The sequence below is a fragment of the Ascaphus truei genome, chromosome 2 (genome assembly GCF_040206685.1).
Source record: "Ascaphus truei isolate aAscTru1 chromosome 2, aAscTru1.hap1, whole genome shotgun sequence".
Classification (NCBI taxonomy): domain Eukaryota; kingdom Metazoa; phylum Chordata; class Amphibia; order Anura; family Ascaphidae; genus Ascaphus; species Ascaphus truei.
Genome location: NC_134484.1, coordinates 88,872,179 through 88,892,061, shown reverse-complemented (window position 1 = coordinate 88,892,061; position 19,883 = coordinate 88,872,179). Strand labels below are relative to the sequence as shown.

The 19,883-nt window shown below is 42.2% G+C and overlaps 1 protein-coding gene across 5 annotated transcripts in view; it reads left to right on the top strand.

Moving 5' to 3' along the window:
- Positions 1-19,883, top strand: part of LOC142482964 (uncharacterized) — a 760,779-nt gene that overhangs the window by 264,442 nt on the left and 476,454 nt on the right. The window contains exon 1 of one of the 5 annotated variants that reach the window (XM_075583102.1): positions 17,632-17,704. The exons of the other annotated variants lie outside the window; for them this stretch is intronic. The gene's annotated coding sequence lies outside the window, so the exon portion shown is untranslated. Of the gene's footprint in view, positions 1-17,631; positions 17,705-19,883 lie in introns of those variants that run through there. 5 annotated transcript variants of the gene reach the window in all.

Sequence of the window (19,883 nt, the reverse complement as noted above, 5' to 3'; positions counted from 1 at the left end):
GCCAATCAGGGTGCAGACCTTGTGCCCTCCCCCTCTGTACTGGAGAGGATGCATGTCTAATTACAGTCAGTCTGAGTCCCTCTTGGCTGGGAGTGAGACGTTCTCTCAGCCCCTTAGAGGGCTGAATAGATCTACCAGATTGCAAAGGCCTAAATTCTGAGAGAAGGTCAGGCACCATCCAGAGGCCTGGGATCCTGCTGATAAATGTATTCACTATAATAACACCTGCAGTGGATGCAATAAAAGAGGATCCTGTTTTATATACCCCTGTCTGAGTCTACAGTCTATTGGGTAGGAGCATGCAGTATGACTTTCACAGCGGGGACTGTCTCCAGCACACCTGGAGCCCAAAGTGAATGGAGGCGTTGCACCAGACATGAGAAGAACCAAGCCTGTTGACATCCAAAAGCCTGTCCTGTTTCCCCATACCATTGTGGACCCTCAGCATCTCCTGGAACCTCACAGGTATGAAGCACCACAACACCGGTAGCAAAGGCCAGATCTCCCAGAGAATGGGGGGGAGTGGTGGTGGGGGGAGGGGAGGGGGAAAGCTGCGCTACACATATTTAGTTAGCCACTCATCCAAATAACACAGACATCCTTCCACCTCCAAAGGTTGCGGTATAAATTAGCTCCATGATATTACCAATGGTTTCTAATTACTGATTCAAAATGGCAGCATAGGTATTGAGTGCACACAATTGAGTGCTTTCCTACCTACTCTCCATCCTTGGGAGAATCCTTAGGTTCGGACCCTTTGTTTCAAGCTTTTTTTGGTGGTGGCAGCGATTTAGGATATATATTGTGACAGATTGAGGAGAGATATTACTAATTTTAGGGACCCTGCAGTGAGATTAGTGAGTCAGCAAAATAGCTGTGTGTATTAACCCTCGTCACATACACAAATCACTTGCTCACAGGTGTGCTGTTCGTGACACAGAGCGTTAGTATAGCTCCAAAATGTCTGATACATAAAAACTGTGATTTTGAATTTTTTTATATTGATGGTAATATAAAATATATATATTTAGAATACAAATATTTTTTTCCTAATATAGCGCTGACAATACATTCATTACTGTAAATAAAAATAAGGCTCAATACGTTTTTGCCCCAAGGTGCTTGCAATCTAATTTTAGTGCCTTTGGCACATGGTGATAAAGTTACTACCCCAAGGTCACAAAGAGAGTTTATAAAGGGATTCAGACCAGGTTCAGTTGCTTCAAAGTCGGTGACATTAGGTAAAGTGGGTTCTGATTGTGGGACGGAGTATACCTCAGGATGGCTATGGTCCAGTTGCACAGCTGGTCCCATTAAGGTTTGGGTGTGTAAATGTTATGGGGTGTTAGATAGTGCAGTGTTTGGTCCAACCGCACAGCTGGTGCCAATAGGGTTGGAAGGAGGAGGGTGGAGTGGTGGATGTTAGGGGTATTTAACCCCTGACGAAGCTTTGTTCAGGAGTGAAACATGTTGGGCACTTTGTTTGTGAATATTACCATGGGGGCTTGTCCTGTTTTTACCACGTTGCATCTGAGTATACAGCTGACCCTGCATATTCTAGTCAGGAGTATAACCCACACTGATACTCCTCTGCGATACTTCCTCTTTTTAATTATTTGTTAGTGATATTTGTCTTAGTTTTAGGAATAAATGTAAAGTTGTAGTATGTGTATGTTTTGCTTCCAAGAGAATGTCTTTCTTAGAGTGGAATATCTTTTTCACTTTTTGTTTGATGTTGTGGGTATGCCAGAAAGGCTTCCTTAAAAGGGGGATTTTTCATAGAGTTTTTAAATGTCTGAAAGCTGGTAGGGAATTTAATCTATTTTTGTATTTATTTATTTTCTATTCTTAACTGGGTGTTAACTACTTTCCTGTGCTTAACTGTCCAAGTCATTATAATTTGTGGTGTCCAAGTCACTATGATGCTACTATAAATCCCAATCCTGGATCAAATTTTTTCTTTTCTTTTTGTCCTACCATTTGTTTTGGTCAAACACTAGCAGGACTGAAAAAACGAATTTGTAAAACGACATATTGTTCAGGAGTGGGAGCAGCTCAATCAATGTGCTATTGATTATGCAATCAGACAGTCGCATTCTCGTCTTCGGGCGTGTGTTTCAGCAGAAGGACATTTTGAGTATATACTTTGATCCATACTTTGAACTCAAACTTTATAGTAATTTTAGTGTTTCAAATTAGATTACATCAGTTTAATTCATTTACGAGGTACGAAGAAAAAACTCCTATTTTTTGTTTAATGAACATGAACTTACTGCAGTGTACACAGCTGGTACGTCTTGAAATAATACAGTGACAACAGTTTAGTTAAGATCGGTTTATTGTCTACATTGTGCGTCTTATATAGTGTTAATCTACATAACAAAACCTACAATTGCGCACATTTTTATGGGGATTGAACGAGAAATATATAAAATATGATGAAAAACGAAAGAATATGGTGTATAGTAATTCCAAATCTGAAAAATGGGATCTTTTCTTCAATAGTTGTACGTGTAAATACACACATTAGTAATACTACACAAATATAAAATGTTATTACTTCTTTTATTCATCTGTTTCGGAAAACAAAAATGTGTATTTGCATCCACAAGCTATTTCATGTTAATGAATACAAGAAATTATGTATGATGTAATAATACAGCAAATCAGATGAATTATTATCCTATATTTTGATTTGCAAGAGCTGTTAATTCTAGGTTATCATCAGCGTTGCAGTGTTCACTACCATTCTGTACCGCTGCTTCATTGCCCTAATTCAATACTGTAGGGTTATGTAAACTGTCACTACATACTATAAGAAAGAGTAAAGTGGCAGTGAATGACCTCTAAACTCCAAATACCAAGTTCATGTTTCCACTTTGAGTCGGGTGGTTTTAAAATAATTGTATATTTTATTTTAATATATGATGGTTTGATTTTTGTATTCAACCTTTTTTATATAAAAAAAATATTTGGAGCGACTTTTATAGATTGTCTTTACTGTCTGTTTGTTATTCAGTTCAATACTTTCATACAGGTGCAACTGCCTTTTGTCGACCCTTTGCTTTAACAATTCTGCACAAACCTGTCCCACACCGCGAGATTCCAGCAGGCCACACAAATAGCCCATCGAATTAACACAGCGGGGGTCCCTCTGTTTTAATGGGACTTGCGCTATGTGAATACTATCGGGTTCCACCTGTAAGAGACGCGCAGTAAGAGATAGACTGAATCAGCCACTCTACCTGCTCGCCTCTAACAGGCAATCATGGGGCTTTTATTTTAATAACACGGCCCACGTGATCTGGAGATTTGAACAAACCAGAGGGATACCGGCACCCCATAACGGGGCCTGTAACTCGGGAAGCAGGGGGTCTCTCTGGAGACCCACTGCTACAATAATATGTTATCAAAATAAAATAAAAGCAGCTTCATTACCTTAGTGGCTAACTGCTAAGGCAATAAGTGGTTAAGCCAGACTACCTGGTTTATTGGTGGTAGAGGTGGTGTGTGAACGTGGTAGCTGCCCCACAGGGAGGCTAGGCTTACCGGGAAGGTTTCGGGAAGGGTTAACCCCTTAATTACCGTAGCGGTAGTAACCGCTATAGTAATGAAATGGTTAACCCTCCCACTACCCAACCGAGAGGCCTAACCACCCACCCTGGGGCAACTACCCGGTAGCCAAAATGAATTTTCTTTGGCAAGCAGTCGACAACCGTCCGGCAGTTGCAACTGTACTTTCAGGTTTTCATACTTTTTACTGCTAATCAACATAGCCAAATGGACATGCTTGCAATATTCTTTCTACAGGTATTCGTATTTACTTAATGTGGTCTTCACACAGATTAATCCATTAAAAGAGCCTCAAATAGGAAGCATGTACTGCTCTTTATTTATTTAATTCTTGACGGCTTATTCAAGCCATTCATGTTAGCTCACTTGAAGGAAAAATTATGATCTGCAAAATTCTCATATAGATTATAGTGAAGGAAAATCAATTAGTGCACTTAAGTGACTGTTAGCTACTGTACAGTATTTCTATATGTGTGGCAGAGCTTCAGATTACAAATATCTTCTTTTTGTATTTTCTTTTATTGTTCACTTGTAGCCTAACTTGATTTTGCTACATCCCTATACGCCTGCACAATCCTAACTCTTTCAGAAGATGTGGTTTGGCGTTAATATGTCTGCAAAAATCAATCCTTTTTAATATAGAGGCAATATTCAGTCAGTCACAACTCCCAATTGAAATGAGAATTCCGTTATACATTGTTATACACAACCTTCAGTTTAACTGTTGTGTTTTCAGTTTTTCTTTATGCTGTATGTATATGATAAAATCAGACACACACAATTGCCTAATTTTCAGACTCTTGACTGGTCTTTTGCATAGAAGAATTTTTGGCAAGGTTTAATTTTTTTGTATTATTACTTTTGAAAATTCAAGCATGAGCTAGGCAATAATTACTACTACTGCTAAAAACATAAATAAATAAATAAAAATCCTTACCGCCTTTGCAATGGTTACAGCACACTTAATAGAGGAAGATTGAAAAAAAAATATATATATAAAATCAAAAATGAATAGACGATACCGTTCTGTGGCTAACGAAATGCTTTTATTTATGCAAGCTTTCAAGATACACTGATCTCTTCTTCCGGCTATGGTACATTGAATAAAGCAGGCAAGGGGTTTACTCAAAAACAGTGCATCTTGGAATGTGGCTAGAGACCATCCCCCCCCCCCCCCCCCCCTGTGTAGTGTGCGATTTATGCCTAGAGGTGTTAAATAGTCCCTGAATGTGAGTGATGTGTGTGTGTGTGTGTGTGTGTATGAATGTATGTATATATAATATATATAGTGCAGAATAAATGAATTCTTCAGTATTAGGTGATACCTTTTTTATTTGGACTAACAATTTATGTCATAGGACAAGCTTTCGAGAGTTCTCATCTCTTCCTCAGGTCGGCAATACCGATTTACAAAGGAATCTATGTCTAAAACAGTGTAAGGGAGAGCAAAAAAAACAACAGTGATGTACTTAGCAATAGATAAGGTGGGGTGAAAAAGTGTTTGAAGCCATGGAAGGGTAACAAGGAACAGCATGGGGGTGGGGGAGGGGGGGGGGAAGAAGGTGTTGATAAGAAGAGAGACAGGCAGGATGATTACAAACAATTCTGATAGTGTGTGAGAAACCCCATATCCACATTAAGGCCTTTTGTTTTGGTGTCAAAGAGTCTTATCATTCTGAGTTCAAATGTTTTCCGTTCTTGGGTGTGTTTAAACATTCCATTGAGGATTTTGATTTTTAAGTCATTTATGGAAATATCTGGTTGTGAGAAATGATGTCCCACAGGTGAGCAGTATCTTCCTTCTTCGGCGGGTGATGTATAGAGTGTCGGTGCATATTCATTCTGCCTTGAAGTTTTTGGCTGGTTTCACTAATGTACATCCTTGGTCACATTTGTTGCATTGCATAATATACACTACATTCCTGGATGTGCAGCAGTGTGATCCTTTAACATTGCGTGTTCCATTGTTGTGACTGGCTGTGGGATCTTGGCATATATGTTTGCAGAGTTTGCAACATGTGTTGTTGCACGGTTTTGTGCCATTATCAGTGTCTTTAAGTTTGTTGTGAAGTTTTCTGTTGACTAATTTCTGTTTGAGGTTTGGTGGTTGCCGGAACGCAAGAATAGGAAGTTTGGGAAAGATTTATTTTAATGTCACATCCTCTGCCAGCATGGGTTGCAGATCTTTGATTATTTTTCGTATACCCTCTAGGGTAGGGTTGTATGTGGCCACTAGTGGTATGTGTTCGGTCAGGGTTGTGATATGCCGGTTTCTGTCTTCAGTGTCAGAGCATATGCGGTGGTATCTTATAGCCTGGCTGTGTATGTTACCTTGTTTGGTATGAGTGGGATGGACGCTGGAGTTGTGGAGGTAACTAACTGCATCTGTCTGTTGGTTTCTTGTATACAGATGTGTGTAGTTTGCCATTTTTCAGTGTTACTGTTGTATCTAGAAGTTTACTAGGTTTGCCGAATAATCCATTTTGAGTTTCCGTTTTATATCTATAAGTCTCAAATAATGTTTGTGTGTGTATGTCTTCCCCCTGTGTGATTGGCCCTGTGTCATTGGCCACGGACGTCCCCCCCCCCAACCCCCTCACCCCACCCCTCACATTGCACCTCTTGCCCTCACTTGGATTAGGAATCTCACTTAGCAGGACCATCCACACCACTACCACCCGCCGCCGGCCTCACCTCTCCCCCACCCCCCAGTCACACGACTCTGTGTCCCTGTCTCCCGCTGAGGCCCCCTGCCCCCGGGTATCACCTGCCCCCCCCCCCGGGTAGCGCACCCCCATGCCCCCCGGGTGTCACCCCCCCCACTGCCCCCTGTCTGTCCACCCCGGACCCTGCCCCCCCCTTTCCCCGGTGCCCCCCTGTCACCCCCCCTTTTCCCCGGTGCCCAGTGTCACATGCACGTTGCACGTGTGCTCCAGCAGCCTGCGCACGCTGCGGCTCCAGCCTGCCGCTGCTCCCGGTCATCGGGCACTTCAGCCTCCTCCCGACGCAGGCTCACGCCCACTCAGGGTTACCGTGTGCTCGGCGGCCTCCACTGCATGCTCCCTGCATGTAACCCAGAAAAAATAGAAACTACAATAGTGCACACTGTATATACATAGAGGTAGGATATGCGTGAAACTCTTGGCTCATATGTGATAACACTTACAGGAAACAAATACAGAGAAGATATTAGAACTATAGGCTGTTGCATGCCTCTTTACTCCATGTCTTGTCTCGCCGGTCCCAGGGTTCATCAGTAGCCCCACTGTCTCCGATGTGTATGGATAGGTATCCCTCAAATAAAGACAAGGCAATAGTGTAGATCACCAATGAAACAAAGTGTTTAGTGTGCACAAGGATATATACTCACACTTTGACAGAATATCACAGGCAATATGAAGTATAGTTCTGTAATGCAGACTTCCCCTCAGCCGTGTACCCTGGAAAGCAGCTCCCCACGCTGCTGCGGTGTGCGGATGATCACAATTCCCCTCTACCATAAAAGCCGGCGTTTGACGTCACTCTTTGGGGGCGTGTTTCTATCGCGCAAACCAGCTTATCGGAACAGTGCTTCCGCTCTCTCGTTCTCCCTCAAGACAGCACGGCAAGGCTCTCAACGGCTATCAGGGATCACTGCCACACAAATATTTCTCTCTCGCGTTTCACGGCACTCTGCCGCTTCGTCAGGAGGAGCCCCCCCCCCCACATCCTCAAATCTTTACTTCCTCTAAACTTTTAATTAAAAATCATAGGCATGGATCTTAAATGGAAGAAATAATTGCTTGTTAACTCTTTAAAGTGCTGTGCACTGTTTGTGCTGGCATTGTAGATCTAAGAATGTGCCAATGCCTTTCAAGGATACCTCTTGCTAGGTGCCACTGTTTATGGTAGATGCCAATGAACATAACTAGTTTCTCATCTGTATTGGGAGTTTAATCAATCAGGAGCTCACTGCGCGGTAGGTTCTTCGCTCTTTTGTACGCCTTTTTAAGTGATTTCATACTGTACCTCCTTTCCTGAAAGCGCTTAGTCATGATGGATGCCTGAGCTTCAAATTCATCATTATTACTGCAATTCTGCCTGATCCTTAGGAATTGACCCATCGGGATACCCTGGATTAGAGTGCGGTGTGATGACTGGAGGCCTCCTGGAGGTTGTTGGTAGCAGTGGGCAGAACACACTAGTTTCAATATGATCCTCCGGCCCCTTGATATTATCAGGTCCAGGAAGCATATTTTGCAACATCGTGCTCCAATGTGAGGTATAAATTCAGCTGGTTTCTGTTGAGAATACCAATGAATTCATGGAGCAATGCCAGGGTGCCCTCCCATAGGATGAGCACGTCATCGATAAAGCATACCCATAGGGTGATGTGTGAGTTAAGGTGTTCAAGCTCTTCTGTGAAAAAAACCTTAGACTCCCACCAACCTAAGTATAGTTTGGCGTAGGATGGTGCGCACTTAGTACCCATCGCCATGCCCTGTTTTGGTGGTATATTTTGTTCCAAAAACAAGAAGTTTTTAGTTAGTACGAATGTTAGCAGATATAGTACAAACTTCTTATGAGTAGTATACAGCTGTCCTCTAGTTTGGAGAAAATGGGACACCACCTAAAGGCCTTTATGGTGATAAATGTTAGTGTATAAGCCTTCTACATCCAGGCTCACTAGTATAGTATCACCACCCCTTTCAATCTCTGTAAGACATCTTTCGTGTCTCTAAGGTAAGAGGGTTGTGATACCACGAATGACCTGAATACCTGATCTACATAACAACAAGCATTCTCAGTCAGATTGCCTACCCCTGACACAATAGGGCGGCCTAGTGGTGTTCTCTTCTTGTGGATCTTGGGTAGACAGTAGAATGTAGCAATCTTAGGACATTTAACAACAATAAAGTCATACTCTTGTTTGGAGATGACTTTGTCCATCAGACCTTTATTGAGAATGGCTATGAGTTCAGAAGTGTATTTGATTGTGGGATCCCTATCCATGATCTCATAGCATGCTGTATCTGACAATAATTTCAAATTCTCCGTTTTATAATCAGATGTGCTTAAGATTACAAGATTACCACCTTTATCAGAGGGTTTAGCTACTATCTCTTTGTTAGCTTCCAGCTCGTTAAGGGCTGATAGTTATAAGTTGGTGAGTGTAAGAGACGTGTGCAGAGGTACGCAACAGAGACTGGTTTTAAGGTGAACTAAAAAAAGGCTTTTATAGAAAATCATCAAACGTATGCAAATAAGGGGCTAAACAAAGCTTCTGCTCCACTTGGGAGTATTTCTAGGTAAACATATGTAGTCCAGAACTCCCTTTAGATAGCATGTTTCCCAGGCCCAAACATATAGTTTGATATGTGCAGATATACAACAGTCTCAGAAAGTAAAGCTTATCTGTCTCTCTCGTAGCAGTAGGGGGGAATCCTTCTCTGCTCTCCTGGCATAGCCTTTTTGTCGTAAGGCGCTTTCAGGTTTTAGAAGTCTTCTCCCCTTGTTGTCTTGTTGTCTGGCTTTCAGTCTACAGCTCTCAAGACCTTTCTGTCCCTTCCTGCTTCAGCCCACGTGGGAGCTCAGGAGTCTCTCCTTCCTGTTTCAGAGGATCCTTTTCTCTAACAAACCTCCAATCTGCCAGGTGCTGGATTAGAGGCAAGTTTTCTGAACAGGGATAAGTCCCCTGTTACAGTGAGGTTGTCCAACATTCTCCGCTTGGGTAGTTTCTCAAGGTCTGTGGTGACCAATTCAACAAAGACATTTATGTTGGCAAAATTCTCACTGTACGGCAAGAATTTTGATTTTGGCCGGAGGTTAGTGAAGGGCCCTTCTCCTGGAATTCTGTCTGATTCTGCCAGTAGGGATGAAAGGTTATCAAGAACAGCTCTGTCAGTGGGGTCTAAAAGTGGAACATCTAGTGAATTAGCAACCATAAGTTCACGCATCCTGAAGAATTTTTGAAGCTTGAGCTTTCTGGCAAAAGGTTAAAACATCATTGTGGGAAACATCCCAGCGAAACACACAGGCTCGGTGGACGCCACTCCGATGGAGGGTTAGTTGTATGCGTCGATGTGTCTCCGGTAGATGACGTCAAAGGACGTGACAACGTTAAAATGTCCGTAATAGAACTTGTAGCTGTATCTTTGCTCGCAGCTGTCAGCTTGATACTCAATCACTTGGGTATAAGGATATGAGCTATGAGATCAATGGCAGGGAACCCACATAACCCTTCACATTTTGCTTAAAAAAAGCTTCATCAGGGAAATAACATATGACCCTATCTGTCTTTCTATAGGTGGTCAAATGCAATGATAGATTGATTGCCTGTGAGCGATAGCAATAAATCAATTCACTGTGTAAAACATTATTAATTAAAACACAATGTCAAAGTTAGATTTATACATATATAAGATTATAACATGGCACAGAAAAATGGTTATTAACCAAGATCAGCTTATATAATATAATAGGGCACAATATAGCGATCTCAACAGAGGGAGAACTACATTATGATTAAAAAATAGAATACTCATATTAAGGAGAGCCTTCTATTTGTTTTTAATCATATTGGTTGTCAAAGTTCTGTTTGGGGTAGTGTTGACTACATCCTCCTATACTTGCTTATATTATTGGTAACCTATATCTTCCATAACTCACTCTCAACACCAGCTTTCCTCTCAAACTATCTGAGAAGTTTATGTTCTCTTTTATTAGATACAGTATTCCCAGTTCATATTTTCTCCAATGGTACCCTCAGGTTGCTTACTTAACTAAAATTGATTTAAAACAAAATTGTGAATCACATTTATGCAGTAAAATACAAGGTTAATAACTTCTAGCCACAAAAATCTCAGACATGTTTGATACCTATTGATCACCATATTCTCATTCTTCACTCTCATTGTGTTTGTGGGTTTGCCTGTCTTAGCTCTTTGTTTAGCTGTACTACCATTTTTTCAAGCTCATTTCCTCAGGGTAACTATTCATGGTGTATTGAGGTTCCAAGTCTGAAATGGCGTACTCTTTTTTTTTTCCTCTCGAAATGATGGTGTCCTACTTGACTCTTTATTTCAGATATCATCTTCATATTGATAACAGTGAATGGTTTTTGTAATATATTACCAGTGATTTATTTCTAAATATAGTACTGTTTTTCAGTGAAACCAACTGGATAGTAACCAACTGACTTAAAAGAATTAATCATTCTTCCAGAGATTTCAAATGAGCTCATTTGTTCTTTTTTCCTGGGCTACAAGTGCAACGAAATAAAGTAAGTCTGAAAAGGGATAATAAAAAAGTATGAGAGACATACAAAATAATTACTCATTAGGAGTTGGTATTTTAAGCAGTATCCTGTCACAAAAATGCAATCCCTAAGTGACGTATCCGAGATCCAGAAAGCTTGTATGTGGCACTATATGTTTTAATTATTAGTTCTGAGAGCTACACTTGCTTTTACATACCGTTCTTCTGCCTACTATGAAACTTGCCAGTCTTTGCTTCAGCTCAATTTTCTCCTCATTTTTTATCGGAAGAATGCAAAAGAAGTGAATAACCTCTTTTACGTGGTGTTAATGGCAAAAAGAACACTATACTGTATACTAAAACTACTACGTATTTTGCCTTGCAATAAAAATGCAAATAAAATACTGTTTTAGGTGGTACAGTTCATTCAGTGAAAAAAATCTAGAAGTTTGTTAGTACAAGAAAAGAAGTAAGAAGTACTGTTGCAGGAAAACCATTACTTTAAAGCCAATTGGTTACTATCCAATTAGATGGTAGAAGGAATTGAAAAGCATTGCCTTGAGAGCTAAACAGCCAGGCAGATTGAAAATGTACGCACACTGCCTCTAAATGCACTAATGTGGTTGCAGTTGTATGAATGTATGTTGAAAACAGTATAAATGAAAGGAAACATTTTAAAGACCTTTTTTTGTAGATTGCATAATCCTCTGTAGTGATATTTCGGTAATTTGGCAGTGAGTTAAATTTTAGATTCAAAAGGAACCTGTTATGCTGATCCTAATGAATCTTGACTGAAATCTCGAGTAGCCTTGAAAAAGATACAACTTATCATTTAATGTTTTGCTCTTTAAAATCTTGGTTCTTGACATAGACCTAGACTAGAGTGTTCAAACTGAATTAATATTGCACCCAGTAAAAACAAAAAAAATATTGTATGAAAAACCAGTACAAGAAAAAATCTGCAAGAATGCAATGATTTTTAATCCAAGGAGGATATCATCTATCCCAGACTGCACATCTCAGCACTTAACGATTGCTGTGATACCACCTTTATTTTTTATATTTGCTGTAACCTCACTTCTTTTCAAATTATGCACTTCCTTCCACCAGCCTCATCATGTCTCTAACTCTATTCATATATCTTCATCTCTCCTTCCTTCACCACTTCTCAGTTCACATGAACTCCTTTCCTACCTGCGCCCTCTGACAAGCCACAGCTATACCCCCTTCACTAAAACACACCCCTACAAATCATCCTCACACATTCTCTTTCTATCCATGCTTCTCCTCCTTGCTTCTGGGGATATCTCTCCCAATCCTGGTCCCTGCCTTATTTCTACTTGCTCTCCTTCGCCTTCCACATGCAACTTCTACTCCTTCTGGTGTAAACCCCTCAAACCTCATACCCATCCACTACCACCCTCCCTCCTCTCTCCCTTTCTCCTGTGCCCTTTGGAATGCTCGCTCCCTCTCCAACAAGTTCCTCTCTGTGCATGTCTTCTTTCTCTCTCACTCTCTGCTCCTATTTTCTATAACTGAGACGTGGCTCACTCAGTCTGACTCTGCTCTGGAAGCTGCCCTCTCTTATGGTGGCCTTTCCTTCTCCCACACTCCGCGCCCTGATGGCAGGGGTGGAGGCGTGGGGCTCTTGCTCTTCTCTCTCTGCCGCTACCGAACCGTTCCTATTCCTCCCTCTCTTGCTTTTCCCTCCTTTGAGGTTCACACAGTCCAGATCTTTTCTCCTCTCCCTGTCCATGTGGCGGTCATCTATCGCCCACCTTCCTCTACTCATCCCCCTTCTGCCTTTCTCTCTCACTTTGAATCCTGGCTCTCTTTCTTTCTCTCCTCAGACTCCCCTGTTCTTCTCCTTGGGGACTTCAACTGCCACATTGATGACCCCTCTCTCCCTTGGGCTTCCCGCTTTCTCTCTCTAACCTCTTCTTTTGGCCTTCAACAGTGGACTGAAGCCAGCACCCACAAGGATGGACACTACCTAGACCTGGTTTTCACTAAAAACTTCTCTCTCTCCGATTTCTCCATTTCCCCTTTTCCTGTCTCTGACCATCACTTCATCTCATTTTCTCTCTCTCGCTTCTCTCCATCTCGCCCTCGTTTTTGCAGAAACCTGCGCTCTATTAACCTACCAGCTCTTGATTCCACTTTACGCTCCTCCCTCTCCTCTCTCAGTTCTGCTTCAGACCCTGACAACCTGGGCAGGTACTACAACTCTGCCTTATCTTCCTCTCTTGATCTACATGCCCCGCTTTCTCTCTGCCGTCCTCGCCCTTCTAACCCCAGACCCTGGCTAAACTCCCACACACGCATGCTGCGTTCCTCCACTCGTTCCTCTGAACGCCTCTGGAGGAAATCTCATACGCTCGCAGACTTCATTCACTACAAATTTGTGCTGTCCTGTTTCAACTCTGCCCTCTCTCAGGCTAAACAAACCTACTTTTCATCACTAATCAACACACACAAGTCAAACCCACGCCGACTCTTTTCTGTCTTTGACTCTCTACTCAGACCACCCTCGGCTGCCTCCTCTTCTTCCTCCATCTCACCTCAGGACTTTGCTGACTTTTTAAAGGAAAAGGTGGAATCCATACGTCAGAACATCCCATCTGTTGCCTCCTCCCATTCCACACTGCTTCCCATCTCTCCTCCTGCCTTTCTTGACTCTTTTTCCGCTATCTCGGAGGAGGATGTGTCACTGCTGATCTCCTCTTCTCCCTCTACCACTTGCCCTCTTGATCCCATTCCCTCCCATCTCCTAAAACCTCTTGTTCCTTCTATAATCCCTATGCTCACACAGATCTTTAACTCTTCCCTCTACTCTGGTACCTTTCCATCCTCCTTCAAGCATGCAACCGTTATACCATTACTCAAAATCAGCAAGCTTGACCCTAGCTGTCCTTCCAACTATCGACCTGTCTCCCTCCTGCTTTTTGCCTCCAAACTCCTTGAACGTCTTGTATTCTCTCGATTTCTACACTTTCTCAACACATATTCTCTTCTAGACCCTCTACAATCTGGCTTCCGCACTGCTCACTCTACTGAAACAGCCCTCACTAAAATAACTGACGACCTCCATGCTGCCAAAGACAGAAGTCATTACACTCTGCTCATAAAACTCGACCTCTCTGCAGCATTCGAAACCGTGGACCACCCTCTTCTCCTTCACATTCTACATACTCTTGGTATTCGGAATAAAGCTCTATCCTGGATCTCCTCTTACCTCTTCCATCGGACTTTCAGTGTCTCTTTTGCTAACACCTCCTCCTCTTCTATTTATCTCTCTGTGGGGGTACCCCAGGGCTCTGTCCTTGGACCCCTTCTCTTTTCTCTTAACACACTCTTTCTAGGTGACTGTAACAGGGGACTTACCCTGTTCAGAAAACTTGCCTCTAATCCAGCAGTGTTCTGGTTAATTGACCAGCACCTGGCTGATTAGAGGTGTTAGAAAAAGCCTGCCTCTGAGACAGGAAGAGCGACTCCTTAGCTCACATGTGAGCTGAACTAGGAGACAGAGCAGAGGTTCCTGAGTCTCCCAGGTGAGACTGACCGAGAGAACACAGATGTCTGGAGCTGACAAATAAGACTTCTAAACCTGGATGCTGATTAGCCGGAGAAAAGGCAGCAACCCAGCAAACAGATAAGACTTTAGTTTCAAATGACTGTTGTCTATATATATATATATATATATATATATATATATATATATATATCTATATGACTTGGGCTGATGAATAGCTTGGGTAGCCACCCAGTTAAAAAGGACTGGAATATAAGGATACATATATGCCAAAGTGGAGCAGGTTTTTGTTTGGCTCACTATTTCTCTTACGTTGTTTTTTTTTGCTGTGTTTAAAGCGACAGGCACAATAAATCCTTGTTATAATTTCACCTTAAAATAGTCTCTGTTGCGTACCTCTGCACATGTCCTCCTACAGTGACCTAATCACATCTTTTGTGTTTAAATATCACCTCTATGCTGACGACACACAAATTTACATTTCAACCCCTTACCTTACACCTACTATACAGACCAAAGTTTCTGAATGCCTCTCTGGAATATCATCCTGGATGGCCATCCACCGACTGAAACTTAACATGGAAAAAACAGAGCTCCTTATACTACCTCCTTCCACATTACTATTGGAAATACGGTCATTCACGCAGTAGCCCAAGTTCACTGCCTAGGGGTTACATTTGATTCCTCTCTCTCTTTCTCCTCTCGTATTCAAAACGTTTCTAAAACTTGTCGCTTTTTCCTCTGCAATATCACAAAGATACGCCCTTTCCTCTGTTACTCGACGGCTAAAACTCTGACTCAGGCCCTCATTCTCTCACGTCTTGATTACTGCAACCTCCTGCTGTCCGGCCTTCCTGCCTCTCACCTGTCCCCCTGAAATCTATCCTAAACTCTGCTGCCAGAATCACTCTACTCTTTCCTAAATCTGTCTCCGCATCTCCCCTCCTGAAATCTCTCTCCTGGCTTCCGATCAAATCCCGTATCTCACACTCAATTCTCCTCACTTTTAAAGCTTTACATTCTTCTGCCCCTCCTTACATCTCAGCCCTAATTTCTCGCTATGCACCATCCCGACTCTTGCGTTCTTCTCAAGGATGTCTTCTTTCTACCCCCTTTGTATCTAAAGCTCTCTCCCGCCTTAAACCTTTCTCACTTTCTGCCCCGCACCTCTGGAATGCCCTTCCCCTCAATACCCGACTAGCACCCTCTCTATCCACCTTTAAGACACACCTTAAGACACATCTGCTTAAAGCGAGCATATGAATAGCACTGGATAATCCTGGACACATGATACATAAATCTTGGCTCCCTGCAGACGCACTTACTAGAATTCCCTCCTACTGTCTCTGTATGTTCTCCCTACCTACCAATAGATTGTAAGCACCTCAGAGCAGGGACTCCTCTTCCTTAATATTACTTTTATATCTGAAGCACTTATTCCCATGACCTGTTATTTATATTATTTGTTATTTATATGATATGTATTACTACTGTGAAGCGCTATGTACATTTATGGCGCTATATAAATAAAGACATACAATACAATACAACATAGCATTCACTATGTGACACTATATATATTGTAACAGACATCCAGAGTGTGAAGGAAGCGATGTTTCAGGAACACCAACAGGTAAGTGAAGAATCAGCGTTTAACGGGAAACAAGGTTAGAGAATATTCGGAAGCACTCTCACTCAGGGTTGTATTCATGTAAAACATCAAGGAGAGACCATGGTGTGGACCAATAAACAAAAATTTATATAGGTAAAAACATAAGAAATGTACTCACAATATGTACATCAATTGCGGACACATAAAGGTATCTTTTGAGGCAGCGTGGTTCACATTGGGAGAGGTGGTAGTCTGGCCGTTCAGTTTGGAACTCCCTCGGTCCGATCACGGTGGACGGCGTCTGACGTCACATCCGTCGGGGACCGACAACTTCCAGTAGGATGGAGGGCAAAGCAGATGGTGGGACGGCACAGGAGACTCTTCGCCTTTACCTCAGAATCAGGAGCAGCTGCATGCGGTGATCAAGCTCTACGCGTTTCGCTGATCTAAACATCAGCTTCCTCAGGAGACTATATGACTACTGACGTTTAGATCAGCGAAACGCGTAGAGCTTGTACACAGCATGCAACTGCTCCTGATTCTGAGGTAAAGGTGAAGAGTCTCCTGTGCCGTCACACCATCTGCTTTGCCCTCCGTCCTACTGGAAGTTGTCGGTCCCCGACGGATGTGACGTCAAACGCCGTCCACCGTGATCGGACCGAGGGAGTTTCAAACTGAACGGCCAGACTACCATCTCTCCCGATGTGAACCACACTGCCTCAAAAGATACCTTTATGTGTCCGCAATTGATGTACATATTGTGAGTACATTTCTTATGTTTTTACCTATATACATTTTTGTCTATTGGTCCACACCATGGTCTCTCCTTGCTGTTTTACATGAATACAACCCTGAGTGAGAGTGCTTCCGAATATCCTCCAACCTTGTTTCCCGTTAAACGCTGATTCTTCACTTACCGGTTGGTATTCCTGAAACATCGCTCCCTTCACACTCTGGATGTCCGTTACTGCCTATGAGGGAACTTGTACAAATGCCCTGTGAAGGTTGAGAATTTTTCTTACTCACCTTACAATTCACTGATTATTTTAAATGTATCACTATACTGTGTTTTAGCGCCTTTCTAAATCACTTGGGTTTACTATATATATTGTGGCAGGATGACCGTGGTTAGTGAGGTGACAACACAACTCTTCTGGTGAAATAATGCTGGTGGATTTATTTGTCCAAAAGTGTAACCAAAAGAATGGGTTCTCTGTCCCTTTAAGTGCAATAAACAAAAACCTATACCCGGTCGGGGAACTGAGTAAACAAAAGTGCAGTCTATCTACCTGGCTGGCTAGCTAACCTATTCCAGCCCAACAATGTTCAACAACACCAGTTGGCTCCTTACCTGGGAGCTTTATTGCCCCTTGGGACAGGATCAATCTGAGCAGCCTGTGTCTGTCTGTCACCACTCCCCTGTCTTCTCTCTGTGCCTGAGAGAGACTGCTCCCCCAGAGGCATTTCCTCTTCCTGTTTTAAAGCAGGCGAGCTAGCTTAATTTGAATCAACTGTGGACTGCTTAATAAGCTGGGTTAACCCCTCGTCTTCTGGAAAGCATGCATACTGCCATCTCCAACTAACATACTGTATACAGAGTAAATGACACTGTCACATATCCCCCTTCCCAGCGTAACGTTACCGAGTGGAGCGGCCCGTGCACCGAGACTGTGCACCCTAGAGAGTGCATCAGCATTACCGTGCAGTATGCCTGGCCGAAGTTGAAAGGTTGCAACGACAGAAACTAACGGGTAACTCTCGAGTTCTTTTTTTTGTTTCTATGCATCTACTTTAGGGGTGCGTGATCTGTAACGAGCATAAAAGACCTGCCTAAAAGGTAATACTTCAACGTGTCTGTTGCCCACTTTATGGCCAAACACTCTTTTTCTACTGTGGCATCTTTGTTCGGGGGGACACAATTTGCGACTTAGATAGAGGACCGGGTATTCCTCTTCTCCTACAAACTGGGACAGTACTGCTCCGAGATCTACTTCGGAGGCGTCCGTTTGCAGAAAAAAATCCTTCGTAAAATCCGGGGCTACCAAGACTGGGTGACTACAGAGCGCTGTACGTAGGTCTAAAAATGCGGTCTCCGTACCAGTGCTCCATTTTACAACATCAGGTGCCCTTGCCTTTACTAAATCTGAAAGCTGTGCAGCCGGGGTTGCAAAATGGGGTATAAATCACCTGTAGTAAACTACAATGCCTAGAAATGTCCTCACCTGTTTTTTTTTAAGGGGGCGGGGCCAATTCTCAATGGTTTCAACTTTATTGGGCTGATGTTTTACTGTCCCCCTTCCCACAACATAGTCAAGATATTTTGCTTCGCAATCTGTAGCTCTGCCCCTTTTACAGGGTGTTCGACATCCCACTTCTGACACTACGTGTGGCAGGATGACAGTGGTTAGTGAGGAGACAACACGACTCTTCTGGTGAAATAATGCTGGTGGATTTATTTGTCCAAAAGTGTAACCAAAACAATGGGTACTCTGTCCCTTTAAGTGCAATAAACGTAAACAAAAACCTATCCCCGGTCGGGGAACTGACTAAACAAAAGTGCAGTCTATCTACCTGGCTGGCTAGCTAACCTATTCCAGCCCAACAATGTTCAACAACACCAGTTGGCTCCTTACCTGGGAGCTTTATTGCCCCTTGGGACAGGATCAATCTGAGCAGCCTGTGTCTGTCTGTCACCACTCCCCTGTCTTCTCTATGTGTCTGAGAGAGACTGCTCCCCCAGAGGCATTTCCTCTTCCTGTTTTAAAGCAGGCGAGCTAGCTTAATTTGAATCACCTGTGGACTGCTTAATAAGCTGGGTTAACCCCTCGTCTACTGGAATGCATGCATACTGCCATCTCCTACTAACATATACAGAGTCAATGACCCTGTCACAATATATATAACAAAAAATGTCTACACAATTAGCTGTTCAGTATGTTGAAATAGCTAACACACTGAGACAGTCTAGTGACTAAAAGGTAAACTAAAAAGTGACTAAAAAAGGTAAATTCATAGAGGTAAATAACGCTTGCATCACAAAAAAACAACATGTGCATGATAAAAACTAATGACTACACGAGACAATAAAGTCACAAAAAGAAACAAAGTGAAGGGGAAACAAAGCTAACAAAACCAATAACCATATAATATATGGAAAACGGAGGGAGAAACAATACTCAAAATAAAAACAAAACAAAAGAGTAGACAACTATACACTACACACAGACTTTCAATACCAGTCTCATATAGATTTCTTTGTGCTTGGTTGATTGGTATCTTGTTCAATACCAGTCTCATATAGATTTCTTTGTGCTTGGTTGGTTGGTATCTTGTTCAATACCAGTCTCGTATAGATTTCTTTGTGCTTGGTTGGTTGGTATCTTGTTCAATACAAGTCTCATATAGATTTCTTTGTGCTTGGTTGTTTGGTATCGTGTTCAATACCAGTCTCCTATATATTTTTGTGCATGGTTGTTTGGTATCTTGTAGAAGGGGGACTCCCATCTATTTTTGGACTGATAAGGGAAGTACCACATCTATTTATTCTGTGGGAATGGGCTTGAAGAAAGGATATCGCAGAAACATTGTCCCCCATACACATTTCATTTTGTGTATTGTTTCTTCCTCCGTTTTCCATACATTATATGGTTATTGGTTTTGTTAGCTTTGTTTCCCCTTCACTTGATTTTTTTTTGTGATTTTATTTTGTCGTGTAGTCATTAATTTTTCTCATGCACAGTTGTTTTTTTTCTGTTGCACTCTGTGGGTATACCTTTTTTTAGTCACTAGACGTTCTCCATGTGTTAGCTATTTCAACAAACAGCTAATTGTGTAGACATTTTGGTTTATATATACAGTGTTACACTGTGTATGCTTTGTTGATTGGATTATAAATAATTGCATTCTTTCAGATTTTCATTGTATTGGTTT